At 36.6% G+C, this 23078-nt stretch overlaps 1 protein-coding gene and 1 long non-coding RNA gene across 2 annotated transcripts in view; one reads left to right on the forward strand and one right to left on the reverse strand.

The window, feature by feature from the left end:
- Positions 1–23078, forward strand: part of LOC145693213 (uncharacterized) — a 580380-nt gene that overhangs the window by 305379 nt on the left and 251923 nt on the right. The window lies entirely within an intron of this gene.
- Positions 10235–23078, reverse strand: part of LOC145693214 (uncharacterized) — a 342015-nt gene continuing 329171 nt past the window's right edge. The window contains exon 4 of the long non-coding RNA XR_014132728.1: positions 10235–10411. This is a non-coding gene — a long non-coding RNA (uncharacterized LOC145693214). The remainder of the gene's footprint in view (positions 10412–23078) is intronic.

Raw genomic sequence — 23078 nt, forward strand, 5'->3', positions numbered from 1 at the left:
TCCGTCAAATGGTGAGATGGGCTGCAGTCGTGCAAGAATGCGATGTGTGTCACTGATATCACGTGGCATTCTTGACGTTTCGGCTTTTTATGTTGTTCGCTAGTGACTTACGCTAGTGTGAGTAAGAGTTTGCATCGTCAGATTATACTCGGAGCATGCTGGCATTGAGAACACCCACAAAGATCGTTGCATCTCCGACATTCCACTCCCATGGGTTAGACCTCCAGTGGATTTTAGCGATCTCATCAGAACCTGCTCTATGACTAGATCAGAAGACAACCCAGCCCAATAACGGTTGCTTCTTCTAATAACTCCGAACCCATTTTGAAAGCTTTCGTGAACTGTTGGATTAACCGATGGCAGCGTTAACATTGTTTGCAGGTACAAGCATGTCGACTTCAAATAATTGAAGTGTCCTGCTGCAGCGAATATGGGAATGCACTCTGCTATAGCATCAAGGTGATCCTCCCAGCTTCCTGTTCGGTCTACTGCCACAAGTTTCCTTGCTGTAGTCAACATGCGCTGGTATGCAAGCCACAACTGACTTGTTTTTGATGTGTTAATAAGTTCTGACTTTCGTTCTCCTATTTTTTTTTCTGGGCTTCTTAAAGAAGAGGTGAAGAACTAGCTCCAGTTACATTAATCTCACCCGACATCAGACTCTGGTAGAGAGAGTAAGCATCGTTGATAGTTCTGTGTATTCCGTTATTGGTCTCCAGAAAAACATTCTCCACAAGCAATGCACTTAATGCGAGGTCAACCATCATGTGCGCACGGAAGGCTCTTGCTACGGACTTGCCACTTAACATATGTACAACCGAATTTTCTCCATAAACCTCATGCAAGATTTCACATAAGCCTGAACCATCCATCAGGGAACCAATTGCTCCTAGAAGGGTCATCAGAGTATGAAATGAGCCCAACAGGAGAACCGTGTCCTTAATACTGGTGTTATGTGCTCTGTCATGCAGGATACGTGAAGCTTTCCAAAACAGTGGTTGGTCTAAGGTGATGATTGGTGTGACTTTATATTTTCTCGCAAGATTATTCAGGTACACTAAAGTGGAATAGATGCATGACATATCAGATGGAGGGAGGTCAATAATCGGTAAGCAGAGAACAGTGGATTTCCCTGGATGATGAAGAGATGGATCTGCGTGAATGGCCTGCATCATTCCTGACCAGTTTGGAGTGCGTGAAGGAAAGTGCCAGGAAAGTTTCCACAAAATGTCCAGGGAGCTTTCGTTTGGTGATGGTGCTGTTACCAGTTCACAGTTGACCTTTTCAAGAATAGCCCTGGCTTCAGTGTATGCATGAATGGGAACACTTGCAAGGGACTTCACATCAGCATCAGAGACAGGCTTCCGAAGAATGGTTAGACTGGTAGTAGTGGATGGAGTAATGGCCTCCAACATTCCCATACCATGGAATGTGCCTAAGCCACTCAGCGTTTGGAGATTATGGTCTAAGTTATCCGCTGCAAAGAGGAGAGTCTGGTCTGCTGACATTTCGGTCACACGATTACCAAATGTACTTGCAGCACAGCGTTCAAACCGCTGCACTTCCGCGTATGAAGAGCAAAATCCCAGGTGATGTAGCGTGTCAATCAGGTGTTTCGATCGATAGTGGTGTTGCAGCTGCACAGCAACACCTAACTGCAGAGGAGCTAATATAGCTCTTGGTCTGGCTGCTTGCATCAAACACTGGCCAATCGATGCTATTTTTGTTTCATTGTCCTTTCCGGCAAAAAGTGTGGCACAGAATAGTTTAAGGCTAGGTGGAATGTACTGAAGGGATTCCTGAATGGTCAACTCGCTGGGTGAAGGATATGTATCACTTCCAGATTGTAGTTTGGATTTTATGTCGCTTTTGATCAGTCGAGCTGCGGTTTCTATGATTCTATGTTTTTCCTTTTCTTCATCATACTCTCGTGGCAAATCACGATATGCCCGTAGAATGTGATTGGCAGTTTCTCGAAGTGTAATGAAGTCGTTTTTTTCACTGTCACTAGAAATTATAATTTTGTCACCGAAGTACTCCATTAGTTGACGCTTCATGTGCCGTCTGTCATATGCAATGTGATCAGTCCCTTCTTTTTTCAAGGTTTCTTCTTCTTCTTTTTCTACAGGTTGGGCACAGGGGACACAAACGATACGTCGTTGGCAAGGGGGTTCCATAAGCTTTCCAATGCGGTATGCTCCATGTCCCTGTGACAATTAGGGAGGATGCTAGATCTAAGAAACAGAAGTTAGACCACTGTAAAAAATATACAGAGTGACTCTCCTTGGTCCACGGTTCCGAATTTTTATCTCCCTTACTGTTGAACCTACGTCCTTCATTTTTTAATGTTATTGTTACCAATATCTGGTCTACGCGTGGGAATTTTTCTGAAGGCGTATGAGGACGTACCGTGTTGCAAGGGTCCAAGAAATATCAATTTAGAAGAGAAAAAACAAAAAAATAAACTTTCTTCTTCTTCTTTTTCTAGGGGTTGGGCATGATGGGTACAAAAGTCACTTCGTTGGCATTTGTTGTCTATGAGTGTTTCAACGAGGTATCATTCATGTCTCTGAGTCAATTAAGAGGACTACTAGAGCCGCCAACGTAAAGGTCTACGATTTTTTCGAAAAACCATGGTCCGCCATTTTGAAACCCGTTTTTGGAGGTGTTCCCGTGGTCCGATTTTGTCGGATTTTGGATATTTTCATCAGGTGGGGTACCTAAACAAAATACAGGTGTAAAACTAAAGGTTGCAATTTTGCCCAGGTTGAGGGTAAAGTTGCTCTAGATTTCCTGGACTATTTCGAGAAATTCGAGAAAAAAGATATTTTCTATAGTTAAATCAATGCTGTAAGGTAACCAAAGCACTTATTAAGATAAAACTGATACTGAAGCATTTCCTCGTAAAACATTTCATTTAGCTCTATCCACCAAGATTCTGGAACTTACTAGTACAAGAACAACTAAAACTTCTCTGACCAGAGTATATTAAAACTAAAAAGTAGAGAGTTACGGCTGCGATCGTGTGTACAGACTAACTCTGATGTCTGATGAAGATGACGTTAAGTTATCGAAACCGTAACACTTTATTTTAGTTTTTGCTGGATTGAAATAAAAACTTTAAACGCACAATTCTTTATGTCATGTGTTTGATAAAAATGATAGTAAAAATTGAAAACCTGAATTGGAAAACATTTCAAGTCCATCTGAGGACTTTTCTGATTTTAGAGCAAAGACAAGAAGATTATATCTGGCATGCTTTTCTGTTTAGCTGAAATTATTTTGTATTTATTTTTTTTTTAATTTTGATTTATGTATTATGCAAGTGAATAGACCTTAAAAAATAGGTGCTAATATAGAAAACAAAAAACGCAAAATACGAAGAAACAGAGTGGACTTGGGATGTTATGCAATTCAGGTCTTCAATTAAACATTACTATTGTGGGCTGAATTTTGATTTAAATTGCATCGGGTGTGTCACTCTTAATCTCAGCGACCCCAAAACTATGGATTCGGCACTAAATATCGGTCATTGTCAATCATTTTTACATATCGCTCCATCTCCAAGTTGCGGGGCTGAATTTGGATTTAAATTACATCGGAAGTATCATTGGTCATCTCAGCGATCCCCCCCCCCCGAAAAACTATGGATTCGACAGCAATATCGGTCAATTTCGATTATTTTGAAATGTCACAACCTCTTCCTCCCATACGTTGTACCGTGAAAGTGAAATGATAAAAAGAAAAAACAGTTCCAGCTTAATGCTTAATCGATACTTAATCGATTGTAGAAAACCACTTTTCACTACCTATTACCGTTTTTGCTCTATAGTGATGGATGTAAAATCTGGAATTGGTTGATTTCTACCATTTCCGGCTTTAATATAGCCTCTATTAACGATGCGCGATGGCCCAGTGGTAGAGCGTTCACCTCCGGTGCTCGGAGTCCCTGGTCCGATCACAGATCGCGCCGTGTGGTGGACAAACACCGTGCTCGTGAGTCTTCTTGTGGTTCTCCAGTTTCCTCCCACTTTCTTCATTCCACCATTTCATTCATTTATCATCATCACAGTCTCTTTTAGCCTAACCGGAATAATCGTGGGACATAAAATCAAAGATTTCATTTCTATTAACGGCCTCGATTCCTAAATTTTGACCCTCTAAATCGTGACCTAATTTACTGGTGATTCATGAAGTAGTTCTTGAGACTTTTTGTCACACGGACGGAGGGATGAACGGACACACGGACCTGGTAAATATATAAGAAAAAGAGTTTTAGTAAACCAAAGACATTAATTTGTCCTTATAAATGTAAGAGAAAGAGAACAAGAATATATATATATACCAAGGCTATTTTCATGGAATGCTATTCAGTCAATATAGTTTTTTTCTCCTTTTATCATCGAAGTGTAGAAAGGATGTTAGTAGGTGTATCCTAGTTAATTATCCTCGTCAGATTCCCAGAAATTATACTTTAGAACTAATTTTCGTGAAATGTCATAAAAGATGAGAAATATGGTCTACTTATACGATTGAGCGAACAAAGAAAAATTAAAAATAAAAGACCATGTTTAGTTCTTTTCGTGTGTACAAAAAAAAAAAAAGAAAAGAAAGTAGAAGGAAGAAGATGGAAGAAGAGCATACAAGGACTTGCAACTGGAAAGTTCGACCCTCCTCTTGCCATTCGTATCTTCCTCAGAAAAAAGAAAAGAAGAGATTCACATGAAACTGCACTTTAATTGCTAATTAAAACTTGAACTCTCAGGGAGACAACCATGATATTCAAACAACCAACTGTTTCTCTCTATATTTTTCCCCATTTAGAACGGAAAATGGTAGAACAAGACTCTTTCGAGAAGAGCCGAATGTGAATAGAAACTCTCTTTTATAGATACTGCTATTATTATTATTAATAATATTAAAACTAAAATCTCTTCTTTATATACACTCATACATACTTTGACATCTTTATTTGTCTTCTGTCTCTGAGGAAAATACGAATTCACAGAAGTTGTCCGCTCTGCTCCTATCAGAGTTGCCTTGTTCTTCTCATACTTCTTTCACTCTGGTGCTTGACGTAGAAGATTTTTAAAGAAAGAAAATAAAATTCCATGACATCTCAGTAGAGTCTAAAGAATCTATAATTAATTTAAGATTTTCCTCAAATTATATAGTGTTTTAGAATTGAAATTAAATTTACGTTTAATGTAGTTTCAAGTTAAGGGTCATGCAACATATAAGAGGTGCCTAATATAAACAATACAATATATAGGAGATAGAATTTAGGCTTAACGTAAGACACAGTGGCTCAGTGGTGTAGTCAAACGTTCTGAGGCGTTAGAGTAGAATTTGGGCTTAACGTAAGATACAGTGGCTCAATAGTGCCTATGTGATGTATTCAAATGATCTGAGTCATTAGGCTGCAGAATTTAGGCTTAACGTAAGACACGGTAACTCCGTGATGTCGGTGTGATGTAGTTAAATCTTCTAAGAAGTTGGGCTGCACAATTTAGGTTTAACGTAAGAAACAGTAGTGGCGTGATGTAGTCAAGTGTTCTGAGATGTTAGACTGTAAAATTTAGGCTTAACGTACGACACGGTGACTCAGCTATGTTATTGTGATTTAGTTAAGTAGTCTGAGGCGTTATGCTGCAGAATTTAGGCTTAAACTACGACCGTAGCTGAGTGGTACTGGTGTAATGTAGTGAAGTAGTCTGAGGCATTATACTGCAGAATGTAGGCTATATATAAGACACAGTGGATCTGTGGCTGGCGTGATACAGTCAAGTGGCCTGAGGCGTTAGGCTGCAGAATTAAGGCTTAATGTAAGACACAGTGTGTCAGTGTGATGTAGTCAGATTACACAGATCAATTGAGTTTTATATTCTTTTCAAGTTTAATATTCACGTTCATGGCAGACATCGTCTTGTACTAGTCGCCGTACTGAAGAGCTCCTGACACGTTTGCGGATCGAATACTCTCATTTGAAGCACTCGTATTCGTTGTGTGCTTTGTCACGTTCGTGTTTTGTCCACCGTTAAAGTCTGTTAAAGTCTACTGTTAATTATGACTCGATTGTACCTTATCCTCTTCAACCCACCTCGACAATCTACAACATTTGTCTTCTTTAATGAGATGTGGCCGTCCCATTCCATGTCGTTTGGTGCTAGTTTCACCGTCCATTTCCCAATTTTGGAAGATACTGGTCACGGCAGCTCACAAACACTCGACAAGTCGCACTATTTCCAATTATGATCTTTCGAAGTTGTCTGACCATCATAATCTGGGCTCTATCGAACTCTGATATATCGCCGATCTTCCCCAATTCTACGCACAAACATCATACTGACTAATCGAGTGAGATCCCTGTCGCTGTTTGGCAAGTGGTCCCGCTGTGCCAGAGCCTCTTACATTAACTCAGCGACTTCGTTCAAGAAGTAGCGGAAGGTCATAATGCTTTGGGTCGTCAGTGTATGCTCAGTAGATTGAAAACTTTTCTTCATAGTGCTAATAAATGGATATGTCTACATTGTATTATTTGCGGAAAAAGCAAAGAAGAAAAGAATTAGAATTATAATTGTTTTTTCTTTTACTCACAATGCTGTTGCTGTTTCATTGAAGAATTAAATATTCGTGAAAGCAGAACACTCCTTGAAGTGAACATGTATCAACTGAACCGCATGACAAAGTTCTAAGTAACTTTGTGCTTAATTGAAGGTAATGAATTGCTTTCCAAAACATACAGGGGCTTCTGCTTTTAATTTTAACTACAAAAAATAAATGTTATATAGCTTATCTCGAGGAGAATTAGATGGACAAATTGAAGCAGTCATATGTTCGATGACAAATTGTCAACGTTTGTAGGTTAAAGAATATTGTAACTAAAATTTGGCTCGAACTGAGATCTACCAAACCAAGACGCATATGTAAGTGTTACGCGAAGTACAGTACATATAGAGAGTGAAAGCAACGGAACGATTTCCCGACAGTGATTTTGAGAATGGTCCCACTCTCCGTATGACCATGAGCATAGAACACAACCATATTTGTTTGAAAATGTACTTAATTTCCTTTTTTTAAAAGCATTTCAGATTAATAATAAGCTCACTCAAAAATGTAGATAAATTCTGTTAATTCACAGAGCAAGAGAAATGTTTAACAAATTATGTTATAAAACCAGCGTTAAATATTTAGTTCATAAATATTCTATTGTAATGCATAGCAAGCTTGTATTACAATAGACTATCTACAACATGTTGTTGTGTGTTTTTCGCGAATACGTACAGCCGCTAAGCACCTGCTTTTACAGCCTTATCTCGCACGGGCCCTCCAGTTTCGAACATTAAAGATGTAAAGCCAGCTTGTAGTGACCACCTAACACAGGTTGAATCGTGTTTCTCACACTGTCATTTTAATATCGTAAGTTTTTAGATATACTATTTGTCATATAAGTTCCCAAACATATTATTTATGGCATACAAGCATACGTTAGCTAGTATATTATAAATCTGAACATAGTTGGTGAGGAGGTTCCAAGAAAATGAGAGTGTGTAATTGTAATTTTGGACAGTTATTTTCTTTTCTCAACCTTTCCTCCGTTAAATGGGGTACGCGAGCATATGTCAACAGAAAAGCAATGAAGAGAGAAACTAGTGTAGTAGGCATTAGGAGGGCATTTTGACGAAGAAATATGAGCTTAAATGTTCAATTTTCCCTCCTATTCTTAAAGCTTGTGTGTGTCAGATAACTGGACGTGGGTGTAAACAAAACGAAACGGAGGGTTACTCCCGAATTAGTGTAGCATTCTTTACGCTGTTTCTAGACGAACAAGGTCACTGCCCACACTGTTGCCAATAGTTAAATGTTGAACTAAAATATTAAAAGATTAGCGTTTGGATTAGGAATTAGATTCCTGGACTTTCGGCAGACGGCACGAGCATTCAGTCATATTAGTCTGTTACGTATGAGGAACGATGGACCTCGGCGATCACATTGTTCGGAAAATTTTGTGTGGAGGAAAGGAATAAGGAAGAAAATAGCGAGACCATTATGCGAGGTACTATTACGGCATTTGTCTGGTTCGAATGACGAAAACCCAGGAAAATTTTAGTCAGAATGGTTGGGCTGCTCGCACCAAAGGCGAGAGCATTAGTGACTACGCTACGCGGTACCACGTCAAATGTTCAAGTTCTATTATATTGGTTATTTGGAAATAATGCGTTACAAATCATTTTGTCATAATAGTACGATTATACAGACTTGTTAAATGTTTGATGTTTGTAGACAGAGCTACTATCTCTATTGTTGCGGAACCTTTGACAACCAAGCCTGTAAACGCACCACGTGTTCCTATTCAACTCACAGATGCCAGATTTCCTAAACCACACGGTACTTTTTCGCGGGAGCAGGAAGAGTAGAAACATCATACGAAACATTATTTTAGCGCGAGAAAAGGTCAGAGGGCAGAAGCACAAATAGAAACAAGACTCTTGGAAGGAGTTCCATGACTTGGATGCAAATTACCGAAATGAGTTGATTATAAAGCGATCGTGACTATTTGATAAAACGCCAATAGTTGTTTCCGTGAGATATGACCTGATATTAGGGTTGCCAGATCATACGTTTTTTTCTGGTACGTTTTTCTCTATAAAACATATATGAATATCATATATCGCTAAAAAGTCTTCCTTTTTTCTGAAATATATGGCAACTCTCCCCGTTGTATACTATAGGTTAAATTGGGTTTAATTAATATTTTTTTTCTTTTGGGTTTGCCCATCAAACACGCCAAACTACATATACCATATTTATTCAATCACTTAAGGTAATTCGATCACAGCTCGCGCCAAGTGAACTTTGTGGTGAACAAACACTGTGTGCGTGGTTTTCTCGGTATTCTCCCGTTTCCTTCCACTTTTCTTCATTCCACCATTTCATTCATTTGTCATCATCACCGTCTCCTTTAGCCTACCTGGCATAACAGTGGGACGTAAAACTTAAATATTTCATTTCATTTCATTTTCAATAACTTAAGGACTTCGTTATACAGTACTAATATGTGATAGCGCAGGTAGTGACATATAATAATTTGACTGTTTATTATCAGGATACTTAAAATCTATTTATTGTTATTATTGTAGAGAATGTAAACGATGTGGGTTGTACTCTTCACCTTTCAATTATTTCAACTACATTTAGAACAACTAGTTCTATTTTCTGGTATAAACAAAGGAAATGTATGAAATTCTTTCTCCACAGATCAATGGTATTTCATACATGGATTTTACACGATTACAGGAAAGGTGGAATATAGAAGAGGGAGGTAAGGGTGATATAAATCGATTGTAAAGAGAACGAAAGCATCTGTGACTATTACACGGAGAAGATCGATCGTTCCATACGAAACACAAGAACCTTCGAGATGTGACGCGGAAAATTGCTTTCATGAAAGTTTAGGAAGAGAGGAGTGGGGGAGAGGTTCAACCAAAAAATAAAAAGGTTGGGCATTTCATGAAGCCATTCTTTTCTTCACCTGCTCCTTTCTTTTTTACCTCACTTCTTTTTATTGTTCTTATGCGGATAAACTTTTTTTTTTAAGTGTTGTCGTGCCGAGTAGAACAGAACTTCGAGATTTTATACCAAGGGGAAAAACATCCAAACTTGGAACGAAATAATTTTTTTTATGAATTATATTACCCAAAATAGACTAATTTTTAATCTCATTATACGCAAAGTTTTCAATAGTACCAAGTCTAATACAGTAATCTGTTATAATGCACGGTGTCCCGGGTTCGATTCTCGGTGGGAAAATATATTAAACGCATTACGATGGTTCGGATTCCAACTTAAACTATAGGTCCATATCTCATAATTTCTTGGTATTACAAAAGGACGCTACTTCAACGAACTAACAGAAGAGCTGAGTTGAGTTGATTTTGGGTTAACGTCCCGTTCAGCAGCGAGGCTATATGAGACGTGGCCCTATTGATTAACGTGGAATCCGAACCATATGAGCTCCCGCCGGGAATCGAACCCGGGTTTCCCAAACTAACGGAAGAGTGTATCATTGTAGCCAGGAGTGGACTATCTGGCTGGGCAATCGGGGAAATCTCCAATGTGCTCTAACATCTAAAACCAAAATCTATTAAATACCAGAATTAAAATAACTATATTTCCCTGAAATATTTACAGTATTTTTCTACAATATTAAACAATTCGCGTACCTCGCAAATCTTTGTTGATATAATAACTTTTCAAGGTTCATGTACGATTAGTTATGAATCCAGAAAAGGTGTATCTTCTACTACATCTTGCTTTCTAGTCTTCTGCTCCTTTTTCTCTATCTGTGTCGTTTACTGAGAATCTGAGCAGTGAACTGTGATATCAGAGAGCATGCAGTGAGAACTGACTGCTGTAAATAAAAGAAATGTGACTCAATGTCAAAACATACAGATAATTTTATATATATATATATATATATATATATATATATATATATATATATATATATATATATATAGACCTATATATACAGCGTGATTCAAAAAATGATGTGAACGATTACAACTCCTTATAACTTTTTCATTAATCATCCAAATAGCTTCAAATCTTACAGTTAAATGCTTAAACTCTCCAAGTTTTTGTGATAAAAAAAATAATAGTACATCACAAATGGTCTATGTGGGCCCCCTTTGTTACCCTGCATACATCTATTCAGTATTCCAGTTCCGCCCAGACCCGTTTCAACATGTTTGCATCAACAGTTTGCACTGCAGTAGTGATGCGCTCTTCAGTTCATTCACATCTTGGGGTAGAGGGGGTTTGTAAACAATGTCTTTTAGATGTCCCCACAGAAAAAAATCGCAGGGGGTTAAGTCCGGTGACGTTGATGGCCAACGTAGAAGTTGATGATCATTTTTACCTCACCGCCCAATCCAGCGGTGTGGCAGTCTGTTGTTGAGGAAATTTCTGACATTGTGATAAAAGTGACATGGAGCTCCATCCAATTGATAGATGAAGTTTGCACTGTCATGTTCGAGTTGTGGCATAAGCCACGTAGTAAGCATTTGTAGAAATGTTTGTTCAGTCACAGTGCCTTCGTCAAAGAAGTACGGACCATAAACTTTTGAAGATGAAATTGCACAAAACACATTCGTCTTCGGTGAATCACGCACAATTTCACAGATTTGGTGAGGCTTCTCAGTTCCCTAAATCCAAACGTTTTGCTTATTCACTCTTCCTGTCACATGGAACGTAGCCTCACCACTGAAACAAAGTTTGCCCAAAAAATCATCATCAACACTGAACACCTCTTGCAATGACTCACAAAAAGTCTTGCGACACGTGTGATTATTAGGTGTTAAGTGTTGTAACAACTGCACTCGATACGGATACATCTTTAAATGTTTACGCACTACACGCCAAACAGTTGTTTGAAGCATTTAAGGCTCTTTGCTAACCCTCCTTGTTGACTTTTGTGGGCTGCGTTGAAAACTGGCTCGAACCCTTAGACATCTGCCTCAGAAGTGGACCCTACCGGGCGATTTTTTCTTTACAAATGCATCCCGTTCTGTTGAATTTGTCATACCACTTACGTATGGAGTTCTTTGATGGTGGATCTTTATGAAATTTTGTGCGGAACTCGCGTTGAAAACTAACAACAGACCGACAAACGTGAAACTGTAAAACGCCAAATACCCTCTTTGCACCACACGGAGCCATCTTGGAACTAATCACTCTGCCACCTAGCGGATAAATTTTAAACTATTACTCTCGTTCCAAACAAAACTTGAGGATAATATTGAAAGTATTTCCATAGAGATTTCATTGTTGATAGAGTATTATCACTTATAGGATGTTTCATTATCGTTCATATCATTTTAAATCACGCTGTACAATATATATATATAACCTTTTCGTCTTTCTCTCGCATTTTCGTATAGTTAAAAATAACACTTCATTTGTTCTCCTTTATTAAGGACAAATCGTACAATGAAGTTTGAGTGAAATCCAAACTTGGAGCACGATCAAAAGCGTTTAAGTGTTGTCAAAAATAATAATAACCTTCTCAGATGAGCGAAAACCAACTACAAAATACAAGACCTTAAAACCGACAAAAAGTTATGAAATATAGCTTTCAGGCACGTTGGTCACTCCACCCAGACATACACCCATAATATCCTAATAGATTAAAGACAGTGATTTTCTGGTAAAATAATGTATCACAAATTTCAAATAACGAAAAAGAGACTTAAGCCCTTGTGACCATGCACCAAAGATATATATATATATAAAATCTACGAACACATAGTATTCTGAAACTACATTTAGTAATTATTTATTTTTTTAACTAATTTAACATAAGGTACTGTACTGTATCATATAGAAAGAGACTGGGGAAACCTTGTAACATTCCTAAAAAGAAAGTTTGATTTAATCCCTAGATAAATGAAATATGACAGACAATTTTACGCAAGCCCTAACAGAATGTCAAAACGTTTCTACCTCAGGAGAGTTAACCGTAGAAATAATTTGAAAAAAAAAAACACACAAAGAAAAAGAACAACAGCGTTTTGTTATTTTTTTTCCTCTCTGTTCTCTAAAGTGAAATACATGAAAAAGACAAAAGAGAAAAAGGTAACTGTGTTTAGCTGATGCAGTTTCTAAGTAATTGATTGAATAAGAGTAACGCTGGAAGGAAGAATACAATTGAAACTGAAGGAAAGGGAACAAAAAAAAAAAAAAAAAAAAGCAGTTGGCAAAATTCAGTTCATCAGAATAACAAAAGATGGAAGCTCCGTCTTTTAAAACAGTTTGATTACATTGGATTTCCTTCAAGTTCCCTTACGAATTATTTTCTCTCTTTTGCATATAAAAGATGAAACTGGATTTAGGATGATTAGGAATTTTCAAATTATGTTTGTAGTCTTAGACATAAATCAATTATATTCAAACACGCATAAGCGATTCAATATACGAATATATGATATGGTATAGTTAATATGCTATGTGAATAACGATGCTATTTGTATATTGCGTTAGGGCTACATCTGATTTCTTTAGATTGCTCTCATTATGCTAAGGGTCTTCACTACAACGAAATTAAACTACCGCTAATTTTAGAGTTTTTCTGTGATATCTTCAAAACAAATAGAAATATTCGAAAAGCAGAAACGTAGTGAACTAGATAATACGATTTTGTATGTGATACTTTTGCCATAATTTACCTATCTGCTTTTGGTATACCGCTATTTACAGAACCCGCAAAAAATGTTAAATCTATCTACAGTTTCAAATCGAAAGCAGGTAGATGAGTTGTGATAACGGTATCACATGCAAAATCGTATTGTCTAGTTCACTACGTTTCTGTTTTTCGAATATTTTTTATTTGTTTTGGAGATATGACAGAAAATCTCTAAAATTAGCGGGAATTTAATTTCTCTGTAGTGAACACCCAGGGAGATGAAGTACAAAATTTATTCAAAAACATTGAGAATTTCTGGAGCTTCTCAAATTAGGAAGGAAAACAAACATAGTGTATAATGTTGATAGGGTTTTCAGATTATACAGAAGAAATAAAAGAAAGACTTTACGATTCTTAAGGAAAAGCATATTCTGTAAAATAATATCTCTAAAACCTGCCTGTTTACAAAAATGCAGTCATACTTGAAGACATTCCTGAAGCTTTATTAGTATACGAAATAATATACTGTATGTAAATAACCTCCCAATATCTCAGCTTAACGAGAAGATTCGCATTGAGTAACGCTCCCTTTTCATCACGTAAATAACTTGTAAAACCAGTAACTTCTGCTCAGGAGCACACCCATAGGATGGTCCACCTGATCTAGACTCTCCCTCCCGACTCCTTGAATTTTGGTGCATACTATTGGGATTTAATTTTTTTTTTTTTAATCTGTAGCTGCTATCCTTTGCGAAAATAAGGTAAAAAAGTTGATGTGGAGAAAAGGCTGAGTGAATCTTAGATATATAAGTATATATTAGTACGTATAAGATATACTCAGATATTCCTCCATACTAATCCTTTTACCTCGTTCTTGCAAAGAATAATGGCTACGCGTATTTTTGAACTTTAAAATCCCACTATTTATGCGTCAAACGCTTAAATGCTTATTTAAATATTTTAATGAAGAGTTCAACTACCAAACTTAATTTATCTCACTTAAAGGATTCCGATATATCGTTATCTTCTTATAATAGTTGCAAACTCAATAACTCTTTCTTACCACCTCTCTCCCCTTCACATCCGTAGGGGCCACGGAAGCTCAGTGGTAAAGCGTTCATCTCTGGTGACTGGGGTCCTTGGTTCGATCTCAGCTCGCGCCAGGTGACCTTTCTGGTGAACAAATATCGTGTGCGAGAGTTTGCTCGGAATTCTCCTGTTTTCTCTTAATTTCTTCATTCAACCATTTTATTAATTTCTCATCATCAGTCTTCTGTAACCTAGCCAGCATAATCGTGGGACGTAAAACTTAAAAATTTCATGTCTCCACCTCTATTAAGTTGCTCCTCCCATAGGAGCACTAATGATCTCTTCTAGTGTAATCATTAGTGCCTCGTTAATGCTTGTTAGTGCACCAACTCCCAACATTAATGATTCAATAGTTTGGAGGCTAGAAGCAAAAAAAAAAAAAAAAAAAAAAAAACTTAGGAGGGATAACTTCACGTTAACTGCCATAGAAAGCACTAACAATGTCTAGTGCAATCAATAGTGCATTATTAGTGCTTCTAGAAAACACATTTGTTACTGCTTCACTATTAAAGCCTGTGACAAACATCTTGGCATTTCAGCTAAACGAATAAAACGCAAGCTCTGGCGCAGCGTTGCCAAGTGGTAAAGGGTGTGGCTATGGCTAAGTAGACAAACTACTGCGCGATCAGCTGGCAGGGGATAGACGTGGATGTGTACAAAATAAACGTGGCAACATCGCTGGTGTCTCATTTGCTATCAGCATTTAAAGGGAACATGGAAAAAAATGAAAAAAAATGAAATCTTTGAGTTTTACGTCCCACGATTATGCCGGTTAGGCTAAAGGAGACGGTGATGATGAGTAATGAATGAAATGGTAGAATGAAGAAAGTGGGAGGAAACGGGAAAACCCCGAGAAAACCCACGCACACGGTGTTTGTCCACCACAAAGTTCACTTGGTGGGGGCTGGGATCGAACCCGGGACCCCAAGCACCAGAGGTGAAAAGGGAACATGGAGCGCCGCCTTCAAAAGCCAAGATGTTTGTCACGCCATTTAATGTAGATATGGCCAATTATATGTCACGAAACTCTCATAAGAAATATATAGGGATTTTTTCGTTCGGTCAATTCCCGCTAATTTCAAAAGCACTAAGAATCTCTTCCAGTGCAATCGTTAGCGCACCACCTCCCAAAATTAGTGCTTCAATAGTTTGGACGCTAGAAGAAAAAAAAACTTTTGGGAGCTACTAAAAACACTACTCAGTAGTTACTACCTTATCCGCTCTAAATCAATGGCCTGCTCGCTATGAGATATTACAAGGCTCATACGAAGCAGTTGTAAAGCCTTATGGTGACACTTGTAATCTTGATATAAACCATTCCTGGTTCATATTCTTTTCTGCCGTTCAGACCGCCGTTATTTTTAGAATTTTGCTCTAAATTCAAACATTTAGTGAAAAGCTGTCCTTTTAGATGCAGATAAGAGATAAGACCTCAAGCGTTAAACTAGTTCTAAGTTTTGATGTTCAGCTATGCTAATGCCGAGAATGGTTCTTAGGCTTTCTTATTCTGGGCTATTTAAATAACTATTATCTTACATATTTTAGTGCAAAAGTTAAACATGAGATTTCATGCAAATTGAGCTTCCCAGCGTGGAGATACCAATACAATACATGTTTCGTGCCTTACTCCCTAGATTAAAATACATCCCAAACACAAATGTCATCCACACCACTGTATCTTTCAGGAAAATTACAAACAAATCACTACGAAATGTATAAAATGACGAGGAACCATTGATTCTTAACAACGTGTCAGTTTCCAGTGATCCCATGTATTTTTAGTGTTATTGTAAGTTCAGTAAGAACCTTATACTAGTCAAGCTTTTACAGTTAGCTAACTTGCTTATGTGAAGTTGACCAAGAAAACAGATTCAATATAGTCCATTGGCATCAACTCCAGCTTTAGATTCTTTGTCCTTTTCTTTAACTCTGTCCGTATTTTATTTCTTTTCTCTTTTACTTTTTCAGTGTCTCTTCTTTCGTATTAGGGTCTATAGGTGTTCGTGTATACATGTCACATCCTTTATGACTGCTGGCAGTTAGTAGAACGAATGCTCCCTCTTTCAAAGGGTGAACATTAATCTTCATTACAGGCCCTGGGAAGGTGAGCGTGTTCTCTGTGTAAAAGATGTGACAGAAACTTTTCAGAGCTCGCCACACATCCTCTGGTTCTGCTGGTAATAGTGTGGCTTCGATCGCCACCTAATCGACCCCTTTGAGAAGATCAAGGGTGAAAGGTGAACGATACCTTCGCTTCATTTTTTCCATCATTAACAGGTGCTCCTACAGTTTTTTCGTAAAATTATGGTCAATGTAGCTTTAATCTAACGATTACTGTATTACAAAAAAAAATTAAAATCTTCATTTATGTACTGTAGAAATATATTATAAATATGTTTTCTCATATTTTAAGTGATGGAACTATAGAGCAGCACTTTAAAAAGAAATTTCTCACACTAGGCCATGGAAGTAGTTCTCACATTGTCAATACATGAAGTGTTGATTTCAGATGATGACCCGGAAAGAAAATCCTCTTGAGGGTATTCCTCCGATTTGGCTTAACTTGAAAAATGAAATGAAATCTTTAAGTTTTACGTCCCGCGGTTATGCCGGTTAGGCTAAAGGAGACGGTGATAATGAGAGATGAGTGAAATGGTGGAATGAAGAAAGTGGGAGGAAACGGGAGAACCCCGAGAAAACCCACGAGCACGGTGTTTGTCCACCACAAAGTTCACTTGGCGGGGGCTGGGATCGAACCCGGGACCCCAAGCACCAGAGGTGAACGCTCTACCACTGAGCCACCGCGCCCCCTGGCTTAACTTGAGTTACCATATCTTCGCAATACTACCTCTCCCCCCTCCCCAGTTGGTTCAAAGTTCTGAGGGAAAAATCTCCTGAAATCATTGCTGAGAATGTCCCTGGTTAAATCAGATTTGATTTGATTTTCAGTTTAGCGTCTCTTTTCATCAGAAGGCTAAAAGAGACGTGGACCTACAGCTTAAAAAAATGAGTTCCCGTCGGCAATCGAACCCGGATCTTCCACGCCAAAGGCGCGTACACTAATCGCTTAGCTACGAGAAAGGTCTGGTTAAATCAGAATATTGAGCGTTTTTTCGTATTAAATTTGACAAAAGAGAATTTAAACAAATCGCTTTTCAATTCATAATATGTTATGTAACTGTAAGAAGATAACTTTCTTGTAAATAAAAAGTAACGTGATATTTTATCATGTAGCGGGAAAACGCTGAACCATTTGAAACGAACTTTAAAATATAATTATTACGTACCTCGGACTGAGATTTTATCATTTCACTCTACTGAAAAATGTGTATTAAAGGGGAAAAGCGAGAGCTTCATATTTCATGCGAAAAATAGACAATCTCACTAACCCTTTAAGTTGAGAGGATGAAAGGTTTAGGGTTTAGATTTCTGGGCTTTTGGCATCTATGGCCATTTAGCCCGTCACGATTTGAGGGATGACGTCCCTCGGCGAGCACACTATCCGGGGAAAGGGAAGGAAGGAAGCGGCCTGAGACTTATAAGTTAGGAATCATCATTTGCCTGGTGTGGATGAGGAAAACTCAGGAAACCCTCATTCAGAGTGGCTGGCCTGAAAAAGCGTTTTATACTCTTTCGACAGAGTACCCCCACCGGGAATCGAACCCAATACCTTGGGAAGATGAAACTTCGTATACAAACTCACCTATTAAATACCTATTCCCAAATTCCAAAATTTTGTTTTAAGGAAAGAATAAAGTAATTTCGGTTTTGAATTTCCCGTTTTGAATTCATAAAATATATAAGAAAACGGTTGAAACGTTTAATTTTTAAAAAATTAGCAGTTGGATCAACCTAACATTTTATCATAACTTTTTTTTTAAATTTTTTCACAATGACGGCTGCACCGTTTAAGATAAATTTTTGAACATATTTAGCACAAGGGTGAAGCTGAGTATGTTATGATTTCATTTTGGTTTAAATACTGATCTTAACGGGAAAAATGAGTTTAGATATATATCTCTCAATTTTTTTCCATAAACTTATCTTCTCAAAGAATGGGCATTTCAGCCAATCTAGAAAGAAAATTGACAAATTCAGAGAAAATAGGAATTAATACGCAATGTATGTCTCACATTTTTCACAAATACAATAAAATTTCTAAATTTTGGCCTGTTTATATAGGACACCTCTTTACCTTGGAATATCAATTTTGTTTTCTTCATCCCAAAAGAATTTTATACCTATATTCTTTAAGGGGGTCCTCATTACACTCCCAAGAACCATCTTTACGAATTTTATTTTAAAAGTTTTAATAATAAAGAGCATAGACAAGCAGCAGTGGCATATGTACACTATATGAAAAAGTTTAATTTGTATGACGTGATATTTCCTCACTTAATATTGAAACTGAAAGAGATAGTAGTAGTTTTCTAGCACTTCTTGTTTTAGTAAACAGATTAGAATGGAAATAGGATTTATTCTTGGGTAGCTTAATTGCCGGCCACTTCTCGTTATCCTTTTTTCCCCCCGTAATGGTCAACGTTGAAATCAGAAAGAGTTTATTTCTAGCACTTCTGATTTGAATAGAAGCTTAAGATTTAAAAAAATGGAGACTATTCTTAGAACACTAAGTTTCTTCCAAGACCAAAAAAATAATAATAAATAGCTATGTCTTATCGTTTTCTTTTTCTTTGTATATGAATCAATATTGAAACTAGAAGTTTTAATGGATTTCTCTCACTTCCAGGTTTTAGTAGAGAATTAAGGGTGAACATGAGATGTATTCCTCGGACGCATAATCGATTGCAGGAAACATCTTCCCGCTATCTATTATCGTGTCTGCTCTATAGTGATCAATGTTAAAGTCAGAAAATGTTTATTTCTACTAGTGCTGTCGAATTTTTGTGACATTTGCGGTTTTCGGTTTTTGAGAAAACCGGTTTTCTGAAAACCGAAAACCGCAAAAACGGTTTTCAAAACCGAAACCGCAAAAACGGTTTTCAAAACCGAAACCGCAAAAGCGGTTTTCAAAACCGACATTTCGGTTTTATGAAATTTCACTTTTTTCAAAAACCGGTTTTTGATTATTTTTTTCAAAAACCGATTTCGACAGCACTAATTTCTACCACTTCCAGACGTTGAATTAATTCCATCAAATAACTCGATTCCTAACATTCGACCCTCCACATTCTGGACAAAATTGATGGAATCCATTAAGTACAGTAATTCTTCAGATTTTACAACAAAAATATCTAAATAGCCCTCTCTCGATCGCGCTATGGCAAACGTTCGCATGAACGGGATGATATCTAAGTGTATGTATATAAATTATTATATATTTATAATATGCTTAATGAGTATATTTTTTCATTAAATACACTAATTGCTATAGTCACAGGAGCGTCTTACTTCTGGCAATACAACTCTACCACTCTAGATTATTCTCTTAACTTGCAGTCTAACAAACCGAAACACATTCAGCAATTAAATTACACTTTACTTTTTTTTTTAATTTTTAACATAGAACTTAAGTTCTTACAAAACTTAAAACATTACTACTGATAGAATCTTTTTTATGTTAAAATTCAGGAATTCTTAGAATAGAATTACATCGGGAAAGAGTTAATTTTTAACATGGATCTGAATTACCATTTCTTTTCGGGTAGCTGTTTACTAAATAGAACTTATGAAGGAAGAGGAGTGGTTACAGTTAGTGTGGATTAAAAGTTTCGATTTAACATGGAATATCAACACTTTTCGTTGTATGCCTAGAGTATATGGAGTGTTTCTTCTTTAATTGCACAATAGTTCCGTGTAAATGGGAGAGGCGTTAATGTAGCTGTGCCGATGGAAGCTTCTTAAACATATTCAAGATGTAATTTATTATATTAATAATCGAAAATTACGTGAGGAAAACACTCCGCGCTAGCCACTAGACCAGCAAGGGGATGCTCTCTATGCATTAACATTAAGAGAGCGTACGGTGCTTTAGTGAAAGAGCATTCATCCGTGGTGTTAGGAAGTCTCTGGTTCGATCATAGGGTAAGTTTAGATATAGTTAGTTTATGGTCTGTAACATCACGTCCATGAGTTTTCTGAAGATTTCCTCGTTTCCTTTCACGTTCTCTTTCCACTAATCCTATCATAATCATTCACTTTAATTAATCACCCGTCTTCTTTAGTCTAAAGCGGTGTTTCTGAACCTGAGTGTTTGGATCCCTAGAAGATCATAAGAGAAATACAGGGGGTTTACAATCTCCTCCCTGGTTAAGCGGTTAGCGTACTCGTCTTTTGCGTGGGAGACTCGGGTTCTATTCCCGGTGGAAGCTTATGTGGTTCAGATTCCACATTAATCAGTATGTCCACGTCTCATGTAGCCTCACTGCAAACTCAAAAATCATCATCATGGTGATTGCGAAGGGATTTTTTTTAAAAAAAATATAAATGTAATTAAAATCTAATAGCGGAAAATATTTTTAAAGATTATTTTGGCTTTCTAATTTTGATAAAAGTATTATTTATTTCCATACATATTTTCAAATATAGCAAATAATATTAAACAAATAAAGAGACTAGCAATTTCAAATTTAAGTTTACTTATGGGGGATCGCTGGCAAGAGAATCTGAAAAGAGATAGCCGTGATGTGAAATAGGTTGGAAAATCTGACTTAAAGGATATCAACGACGAACATTAAATTTATAAAGTCATGTTAATAAAATATTACATAAAATAACATTACATTTTTAATGAAAAAGCATGTGGTAGCTGCATGTTTCTTTTCCTGTCAATAAAAAAACAAACATCTTTCCAAAATATTACTCTGTAAATCGTATTATTCTGTAAGGCTTTGCATCACGAATGCAGCTGTAATCTTTTTCGTTTCTTCTGCTTGGTGGCTGCTTTGAAAAGGCCATCCAGCGTCGCTCGTTGCAACTCAAGTCTCCAAGGAAGATGAGCTTAACAGGGACTTCTCTCCATCCTATGTCTCCGTTCCTTTTTATGAGACTTTTGGGAAAACGTCGGTAGAGGAAAGGAAAAAAAAAAGGAAAGATTGCCAACACACACACATATATATAGAAAAAAAGAACTTAAAATTTTCTGTAGATGCTTCTCTATTGACCAAAGTGCTTGTTTTCATCCAATGCTTGTACTTCGTGTGATATGTTTTTTCAAATGTCTAAAACTATAGTTTCCACATAGGAAGGAGAAAAAATCTGTTTCCTTATAATAATAATAATAATAATAATAATAATAATAATAATAATAATAATAATAATAATAATAATAATAATAATAATAATAATAATAATAATAATAAGGTGAAGAAAAAGAAGAGAAAGAAGAAGAAGAAGAAGAAGCAGTAATGGATGAATAATAGTTTCGTTTAAGTGTTGTGCATTGCTCGTATTCACTTTACAATGGGCTAGATAAAGTTAAAAATACATCACATGACGAGATTGTCAACTAAGTATGTGAAAACCATTATCAGAAAATTAAACTATTGAAATTTCCTACATTCAAAGTGATTTTTAAGTATGAGATTCAAGTCAAATTAAGCAGTTTCTTGAAATACAGTTTTCAGAATAATATATAATTAATTTTCATATAACGGAATTAGTAAATCCTCGTAAAATTTGAACTTACCAGGACGAGAATTGTTTGCTTTTAGTTTATTTATCTTTGGTTGGTTTAGTTTGGTTTGTTTGATTGTTTATTTATTTGTTTGTTTAGTTAGTTGATTATAGAAGTTCAACATCACCGCAACTATATGAGATGTGCCCGTACTGTTTTAAGGTGGGATCCGAACTTTCGTGATTCAAACTTACGTGAACAAGGGATCCGATCCCGTATTTACGTGCAGGAAAGGTGCGTGTTCTAGTCACTAGAGCAGGGGAAATGCTTACGAGGCAAAACGTATGATCACTTTTGTTGTCATGTTTGTACTAAATGCAGATAGTTAAAATATAGTGAAGATTCAATAAACTCAAAGATTGGCAGATAATTCCTTCTCATAACGTTATAAAAATTCGTTAATCTATGTAACTAATTCTCTGTTAGCAGTTATTAATTTATTTTAATATTTTCAGTTTAAATGATAAGATTTTGTACTTTTTTTTACTTTATTCATATTTTGAATTAAATCCGGCTAATTTCGATCGATTCCTTTCAGTACTTTGATAATTCTAGTTCTCTTTTTTTAACAAGACTTCCAATCTATTTAACAAGCCATTTGGATAAATGATTTGTCAACGATGATAATAATACAATAAATGCAATTACATATAATGGATTGGATTAATAATAATAGAGAAAAATTGAAAATGAAATTCACTTTTATTAAATAGAAATGCATAGTCTTCACAAGGCTGGCGAAAGGAATAACTTATTTCCAGGTAATCATCTAATATTTTCAAACTTTCAAAATTGAGTAAACAAAGAATGTTTATTATTCTTGCTTACTTATTTAAAGACCGATTTACTAGTCATTTTGCCAAATTCTCATTTTGCCTAACATTATCCCAGTTGTCATTCACAGACAAAAATCACATACGCTATTTGAGACGAAATATGAATTCGTTATTTGGCCTTATTCCGCTTAGCGATATTTTTAGATTTGTATTTGATTTGATGTTAGTGTCCCTTTCAGTAGCAAGGCAATATAAGGCCTTAGACCTACAGCTTAAAGTGGGATCCGAATCACATGAGCTCCCGTCGAGAATCGAACCCGGGTCTCCAGTGCGAAAGACGCGTACGCTTTCTACATAACGACTAGGAAGCCCTGCTATACCGAATGAATCTTTTCAA

This window comes from Thermobia domestica, chromosome 8 (genome assembly GCF_964235325.1).
Source record: "Thermobia domestica chromosome 8, izTheDome1.hap1.1, whole genome shotgun sequence".
NCBI lineage: Eukaryota > Metazoa > Arthropoda > Insecta > Zygentoma > Lepismatidae > Thermobia > Thermobia domestica.